General features: G+C 41.2%; 1 protein-coding gene and 1 non-coding gene across 3 annotated transcripts in view; one reads left to right on the forward strand and one right to left on the reverse strand.

Annotated features, from left to right (window-relative positions):
- Positions 1–7,620: 7,620 nt before the first annotated feature.
- On the reverse strand, positions 7,621–7,693 carry Trnat-ugu (transfer RNA threonine (anticodon UGU)). The gene has a single exon. It is a non-coding gene; the product is annotated as a tRNA-Thr (tRNA).
- A 237-nt stretch (positions 7,694–7,930) lies between these two features.
- Positions 7,931–8,833, forward strand: part of LOC106877533 (B-cell lymphoma/leukemia 10) — a 55,343-nt gene continuing 54,440 nt past the window's right edge. Inside the window, exon 1 of one of the 2 annotated variants that reach the window (XM_089342319.1) lies at positions 7,931–8,833. This exon is cut by the window's right edge and continues 579 nt beyond it. The gene's annotated coding sequence lies outside the window, so the exon portion shown is untranslated. The other variant, XM_052976189.2, reaches the window with a different exon arrangement.

An 8,833-nucleotide genomic window follows, 5' to 3' on the forward strand; every position in this document is an offset into this window, starting at 1 on the left:
TCTAGACCCCAAAGTGTCACCAGGGTGGACCGCCCACGTTGTCCCCATCTTAGCTACGCTACAATGCGTTCGATACTTTTTTTCAGTCATAAAATTAACTTATTCCAAAGAATCTGTTTTACACACACACCTTCCTCACCCACTTGTAACATTATTCGATTTTTACCCTTGAGTCCGTTCTCCCTGTTCAAGGAAGCTTCCATTTAACCAAGTGCACCCACTCGCGTGCAGAGAAGAAGAGAAAAGCCCCGATTTTAGGTTCAATTTCTTTACTTTCCTTCTTTTACACGTTTAAGTTACACCGGTTGTCAAGTGGTAGTGGTAGTGGGAGAAAATACACGCACAGAAACACACACGCATATGCATACATACATACACACTTACAAACACACACACACATAGGACGGGTTTCTTTCAGTTTCGGTCACAAGGTTTATTTATTTATTTATTTATTTAGTGAATTATTTAATTATTGCCTCCACAAAAACAAAGAAAACAAAACAACCCCCTCCCACTCCGACATACAATTCTTGAAACATTAGAATTCACTTCTTGCAGAACACGGTGACTCTACCTGGTCGTTCAATTTGCTAGAAATAACCACCGCTGCTGCTGCTGCTACTGCTACTATTACTAAAACCACCACCACCACCACTACCACTACTACCGCCATTATTATAACTATCATTATATCCATTATTATCACGTCAGACGACGCCAAATTCTTTACATGCCATACCATAACTAGATTCCGAGAAATATTACAGCATTTCTCCCTCTCAGCAATTACATGAACAAACGATTGCCATCACGCCCTCCCACCTCTCTCCATCACTCCTTTTCTTTCTTTCTTTCTCTTCATAAACATAGGATGAGAATGAAAAGAGGTTCAGCCAAACGTTTACTTTCAACCTAGCAACGTTCTCTGTGTTTCCAATGAATCGTAATTCCTGGTCGAAAATAAGAAGACGAATAAGGCGTGGCTGTATGGTAAGAAGCTTGCTTCCCAACCACATGGTACCGGGTTCAGTTCCACTGCGTGGCAACTTGGGCAAGTGTCTTCTGCTATAGTCTCGGGCCGACCAAACCCTTCACAGTGGATTTGGTAGAGTGAGACTGTAAGAAGCCCATCGCATGTATGTATGTGTGTTTGTGTGTGTGAGTGAGTGTTTCTTTGTCCCCCGCTACCGCTTGAGAACCGGTGTTGGTCTGTTTATGTCTCCCGTAACTTAGCGGTTCGGCAAAAGCCACAGATAGAACAAGGACTAGACTTAAAACATTAACACCGGTGTCGATTAGTTCGAGGTGCTGCTCCAGCATGGCCGCAGTCTAAGTAAAAGAAAAGAATTAAATAAATAAATAAATAAAATTACGTCACCAGAGACGCATCTGTTTTTTTCTAGTTGCCTGCTAGAATGTGTCCAGTTGGTGACTTGTGTTGATCTGATTGATGTGACTAATGGCTTGAGGTTACTCAGTCACCAGTCAAGGAATGTCCGGCTGCCAGTGAAATAATAGCTTGTAAGGATATCAGCCAGAGAATGCTAAATTACCAGCCTGTGAGTGTCCGGCTTCCGGATTCTCACCACTTCCTAACCAGGGATTGACTGGATACCAATGAACATTGAAGCGAAGGGAATGTCAAATATATTTGAGCAGACAACTCAAAGTTCTTTATTAATTCATAAGCAATAAATCCGGGTTTTGCCTACGTCAACGCTGTAAATAAATATGCGGTGTAATGCTGACTGAATACAAGCTTAATCACTCCTAGTTGGGTTGCCTGGTTGAGGATGTTATTACTGAAAAACTTGAAGCATTCAGTGACCGCAGGGAACATCATCAGATGTGTCCGGCTGCATTAGGCGATGATCTATGAAAAGAGCTTTACTTATTTTTTAAAAGTTCGTTATTTTGTAAGTTAAGTAATTCAATAAGTTAATTATTTTGCACACAGGCCAATGCAGTGCACTGTGGAGCAAAGGAAAATGTATCGGCGTTTCGGACAGCCGCTCTTTATCAAGTTAGAAGGAGAAGACCAGGAGCAAATATGCTAAGAAAGAAAAAAAGCTATGTGAGATAATGTGAGAAGATACATATTCCCACAACGACCCAAAGGAAGTATGTTGAGTTTCAGGTTTCTTGTAGAAAAGAGCAAAGAAAGTAGCAGACAAATGTCGGACATGCGCGGAGAGAATTAAGCGGTGGATAATTTGTAGTATGTGTGTGCACTCGCGCGTGTATGAGTAAAAGTAAGGAAGTTTTGTGGGAATGTGTCGTTTTTCTATGTGTGTGTACTTGTAAGGAATGAAGTACGCAAGAAATTGTATGGACACGCTCGATATTGCAGCTACCTTTCGTATTTTTCTGCATCATGTTTCCCCGAAAGAAGGCCTTCCTCTCCCGAGTCTTGCAAGTTTTGAATTACCATTAATAAACTAATAGAATCTTGTTAGCATTAATCAAGTAATCCAACACTGCCTTCTTTTTGGCCAGTCTTCACTTAAGCCCTTCGCTTCCTTTGGAGTAGAGGCTAGCGATGACTTGCCTTCACTGTTTCTCATCTCTGGACTGTCTTCTCTGTTAATCTCCCGCTGTATCCCTGTTCTTTTGCAGCTTCCCTTCAGACTGTTTCCCTGAGAGAAGGCCTTCCTCTTCCAGATCTTGCAAGTTTTAAATTATCATTAATAGACTAATATAATCTTGCTAGTATTAATCAAGTAATCCAACGCTGCCTTCTTTTGGTCGAGTCTTCTCTTAGGCCCTTCGCTTTCTACGGAGCAGAGGCTAGCGATGACTTTCCTCCCCTGTTTCTCAACTCTCGGTTGTCCTTTTGCTTCTCTCCATTTGGATCCCTTTTTTCAGCTTCGTCTTAGTTTCAGTCCCCAGCTAAATGTGCGTGCATATATATATATATATATATATATATATATATATGCATGTACACGCACCTGCATACACAGATATATAATATATACATATATATATGTAAGTACAAACGTATATATATGTGTGTATATATATGTGTGTATATATATATTGTATACATACACTTGCACATACACTCAAACATGAGTGCGTGCGTGCATGTATGTGCGCGCGCGCGTGTATATATATATATATATATATATATATATATATATATATATATATATATATATATATATATATATATATATATATACATGCATACAATATATATGTATATATACATGTATGCACACGTACACAGACACACACACAACATAAATAATAACGAGCACACACACTGGAATGAATAGACGGGAGGTGTATATAAATTTATGAAAGAAAGCGTAGCAGAGAACGACTCGTGTTTTTAGCAAAGCTACGAAGCTGGAGTGGGTGGAGTGGAGTGAGTGGATGTCAGTAAGAGTCGGGGTGGGGTCGGAGCAGAAGAACGGTTTGGTGACAAAGGAATTGGTAAAGGATGGCAATGGAAGCGCGCGCGCGTGTGTGTATGTGTGTGCATACAAAGAGCGGGAAGGATGCACTTCAAGAGAACCTTCTAGATGCATCTACTTACTGCAGGAAGTTCTACTACAGAAGAAGAAAAAAAATTGTCACAGGATATCCCTCGCTTAAACAAATGCATATAGACTTACATTCACTCACTCACTCACGCACACACACATACACAACTCTCTCTCTCTCTCTAATATATATGTGCGTATATGTTTGTGCATATGCATAAGAATGCATATATATATATATATATATACACACATACACACACCATTCTCTCTCTCTATGACATGTATATGTATGTGTGTTTGTGAAGTTTGGTGTTGTTTATGGTATCTATGTGCAGGCGCGTGTATGTGTGTGTAACTCTATAATCATATGACTATTTGTAACAATAGCGATGTTAGCGAGCATATCAAATGTAGCGAAGATTAAATACCTCATTAAAATTGCTTATAAAACGAGGAAAATATAGCATTAGCATAACGACTAATCCTATTTCAATCGGTTCTTTAAACACGGGAGGCAACTCTGGAACACGTTTCGCATTTATTAGACCTTCTTAGTCTAATAAGTTACACAACTCTTGCCACAAACCGGTAAACATAAATTCTTCCGAGAAAGAGGTCTTTGTTCATTTCTTTTAATTATCATCTCCCAGAATAACTGCTAAAAGCAGGAATATAAAACAACAACAACGAAAAGCTAAAGCAAGCAAACCTACCTACCTACGGGCAAGCACTTATCTATTCACTGACAAAGGAGACAAGCTCCTTACAGCTTGTGAGTCAGATCATCGATGATTTGTTTAATCCTCATCAGTGACTCATACTCAATTACCGATGGCTAAACTTGACTCACCTTGTCAAGAACGCGACGCACCAGGCGGTCTGAAAACCGAAACCGCTATCTTACGATCGTGAGTGGAACATCCTAGACACTAAGCCACGCGCCTTCACAAAAGACAGAACCGTTTTGTGAAAGCAGAACCGAACTGAATGACCTTCCCCCACCCACTTTTTCTTCATTAGCAAATGCATTCATCCGGAACTAATTATATCCTATTTTTTCTGACATTAATGTTTCGTTCAAGAAATCTTTATTAACACTTTACTAACTGTTCCCCAAGTTTACGAGGCTTTATTTCACAAGGCTACACCCTGTACGTACTGTGAACAAATAATCAAAGATAAGCAATGCGTTTTAATAAAGTAAAGTTGTCAATAGGAAGACTTTATCTCTATGAGAGAATCTTTTTGCTGAATATTTTTATATCAGTGGTGAGGGTTGATGAGCGTCGGGCTCCCCCTTTGTACATCTCGCTTGCCCGGCCATTTTAAAACTTCTCGATCCACTCACACACTTCTACGCGGTAAAACACTGTCCTCGTATTGTACTGAAAGCCTGCGATGAATTCCAGCCCCAGACACACCTTCAGATCAGAGAAATCAGATCACTGAACTCTGTTCTTCCTTGGTACACAAATACACACACGCGCGCTCCCTATATACACTCCTGTTCTGGAACTTATAGACCTACAATCTTATGTACACAATTACACATACAATATATCTACGCACATATACACACTCCTGTTCTGAGATATATAAAACCCACAGTTTTACAAACATAATTACACACACACACATTTATACAGACAACCGCAAACGCGCACACAGAGATTCATACACGCAGCCCTATCCTGAGATATAAAACCTACAATCTCACATAATTACACACACACATCCAATTACAGACCAACTCAATTTTCCGCCATCCACTTCCACAAATAAAAACCAACCAACGCCGCCGCCTTTAAGGAATCACACAATAGACCCGGTTAGCAAATTACTTGTCAACTCGCCAAAGACTGTAGTTTATAATAACGACGACGACGACGACGACGACGTCATTATCAACAACAGCAAGCGTAGCTGTGTAGTAAGAAATTTGCTTCTCAACCACATGGTTCCGAGTTCAGTCCCACAGCATGGCACCTTGGGCAAGTGTCTTCTACTATAGTCCCTCGATTGATGGTGTTATCAAAGACTCTCGATTGATGGTCTTACCAAAGACCCACGACTGGTGGTCTTATCAAAGACCCTCGATTGATGGTCTTATCAAAGAGATTAATATTCCTTATTTGCCACAACTGTCTCATCATACATAAATGTAACTCGTCTACTTGAGCTTTATAGACTGTTCTGGTTTCAGCTTACGACATTAAACTGCATATTAACACGTAGCGTAAGGGGTCGAGCGAGCAATCCTCCCCGGGTTACAGGTTCATGAAACGGCATTTTTGGGTCCGCTGTATGAGCCTTTATACGTTTAGGAGCCCGCTGATTGGGGACGGGAAATTCAAAGGCTGCCCCGGGATGTCTTCAGGTTACGTCACAGACATAAACCCACTTTTGAATCTATACCTACCTACACAGTCTTCCCCGTAAAATATACAGACTGTCTCTTATGTAGACAACGTTACGCTCACATCTTACCGCCTTCTCCGGACATTTCAGCGCAGCCAATACTCCAAGTCTGTAGAAATCGCCGAGAGGCCAGGAAGCCAAGCAACAGACTTAAAGAAGCACAAACGAAATTCTTTTCGTCTTTTCTACGTAGCAACATCACAGGACATCAAATACAACTAAGCTTAGCACTCAGCCACTTAAACATACAGAACACACACATATACACTCACACACAAACACATAGACGCATGCATTTATACACTAACACACACTCTCTCTCTCATACACACACATACATGCATTTTTACACACACATATGCATTTATACACAAACACACACACACATAGGACACCGGCCATTTGGGTCTGAAGAGACGTTGTAAAGCTAAGCGCTTTATGGAGTGAAACCCAGGATAATCCCACAGACCGGCGGCCATATCTAACTTTATCTATATACTCTATAACTTAGATTATGGTTCTCTTTCGGATTTATGATTTACTGACCACACACACACACACGGATATATATCAGGTCACTAAGAATTAAATGTCTGATTTTGAACTGAAAGTTTTACTTTATCTCAACAGTAAGCAATGCAGTTAATCAAAGTATGCACCTAAATTATCAACACAATTTTGCCGTTTTATCGTTGGCTTATTTATGCCGGCAGCGAAGAATTCTGGAGCGCAAGACTGTTTTTGCATCTTCTTCAGATTTGAAGTTTTTAACTTGCAAAAAAGTTGTCTAATGCCTGGAAAACATGATAGTCAGTTGGTGCAAGGTCTGGTGAATATGGTCGATGACAGAATGCTTCCAAGTTCAGTTCCTGTAACTTGAGTAGCTTTCTTTGTGCAACATGTGGTCGAGCATCGTCTTGCAAGAGAATTGACCTGTCTCTGTTGACCAATCTCGGATGGACCACCAAACATACATCATTAGCCTTTTTTGGTGAATATTCTTCTTTGGATTGTGCTTTGGCACTTTCGTCTCTATCCAACCATCATGCAGAATGCTTGCTATTGTTGAAAAGAACCCAATTTTCATCACACGTAATAATACGATGCAAAATTGGTCCGCTTTTCTGCCGTGACAGCAAGTTTCAAGACGACGTGTCATTTGATGCTCGTTCACTTCCTGCAGTATTCACTTGTCCAGCTTCTTTACCTTGCCGATTTGTTTCAGATGGTCCAATACAGTTGGAATCGAAACATCAAACCTTGCTGCTAGCTCACGCATAGTTTGAAATGTATCCACTTCCACTACAGTTTCCAGCTCATCATTATCCACCTTGGTCTCAGATCTACCACAGTGCTGATTTTCAAGAGTTAAGTCACCAGACCAGAACTTCTCAAACCATCAACGTACAGTGCGCTCATTCGCCACATCTTAACCAAACACCTCATTGATGTTTCGAGCTGTCTGAGATGCATTGGTTCCATGACGGAACTCATATTCATAAACAACAGGAATTTTTGATCTATCCATGGGTTCACAAAAATTGACCCAGGATAACCCCATAGACCGGCATATATCTAACCTTATCTATATACTCTATAACTGAGATTATGGTTCTCTTTCGGAACCTGGAACCATGTGGTTGGAAAGCAAGCTTATTACTACAAAGTCATGCCTACACCTCTAAAAGAAAAAAAAAAAGTACCACGAAGCCTCCAGTGAGAATTGAACTCACGACCCCTGGTTTACAAGACCAGTGCTCTAACCTCTGAGCTATGGAGGCTTGCACGCTAAAATGACTGCAATATGAATAACCTTACTAGTTCCAAAGCACTCTGGTGAGATGTGCACCACCAACAAATGCAGGAGAGTAGCAACCACTGCACTCTGACTAAGTCCATCTAGTCTGTCTACCTCCACTGCGGTCACTGAATGTACGGTTGCACGAATAAACCGAACAGAGCGGAAAGAGATAGATAGATAGATAGATAGAGAGGGAGAGGGAAAGAGAGAGAAAGAGAAAGCAAAAGCTGTATGGGAGAGAGAGAGAGACAGACAGAGAGTGTGCAACATGTCGAGTCAGTTAAGATTTATTATCGCTTACACGTCGCAGTGTGCGGTAAGATCCACACTTAGACGGAGGAGATGATGTTAACCGGAAAGATGGATCCGTCTTTTGGTCGCGCCCCCTTTTCAGAGCCATAAGATACACATACACATATATATATATATATGTACTCGATCAGTGTTGACTCGAGGCTAAATAACAACAACAACCACGAGGTGCAAACGACTGTGCCTCAACGCTTGTTGCTCAACCTGCTAGAAATAGCAGCCAAATCTCTGTCGCACTACAACTTCAAATAAGAACGACATAGAAGCTATTGTAGTCTGAGAACAATACAATGCCTGCCAAAAAAAAAAAAAGAAAAAAAGCGTGATGGTCACGGCCGGAATGCCTTTGATCATACATTTGTCTACTCAGAGCTGACTTGCGGCTAAACAACCAGCTACAATAACCACTGAAACGATCGCGGCCTTAACTGAACAACCTCATCTCTTCTTTTCATTCATTCATTGTCTTTCTTTCTTTCTTTCTTCTTTCTCTCCTTCTGTCTCTGTCTCTCTTTCCATTCCACACATACCACGACTACTAACTGCGTCTAATCGTCGCCCCATCCACCACCACCAGTTACATACTACATCATAACCACCACTAAATACTACACCATTATCTCCTGCATCCGTCACCGCCACCGCCACCACCACCACCGTCGCTGCCACCACTTAAATCACTACCAAAACCACCAACACCGCCATCATCTCTAACAACCAGCCCCCCCCCCCAAACCGCCACCACAACCGGCGCTGTACACTTGCTCTCGAAGCAGCTGTTGGTGTTGCTTGTTGTTGTTGTGGTTAT

Source organism: Octopus bimaculoides, chromosome 25 (genome assembly GCF_046866305.1).
Source record: "Octopus bimaculoides isolate indiv1 chromosome 25, ASM4686630v1, whole genome shotgun sequence".
Taxonomy (NCBI): domain Eukaryota; kingdom Metazoa; phylum Mollusca; class Cephalopoda; order Octopoda; family Octopodidae; genus Octopus; species Octopus bimaculoides.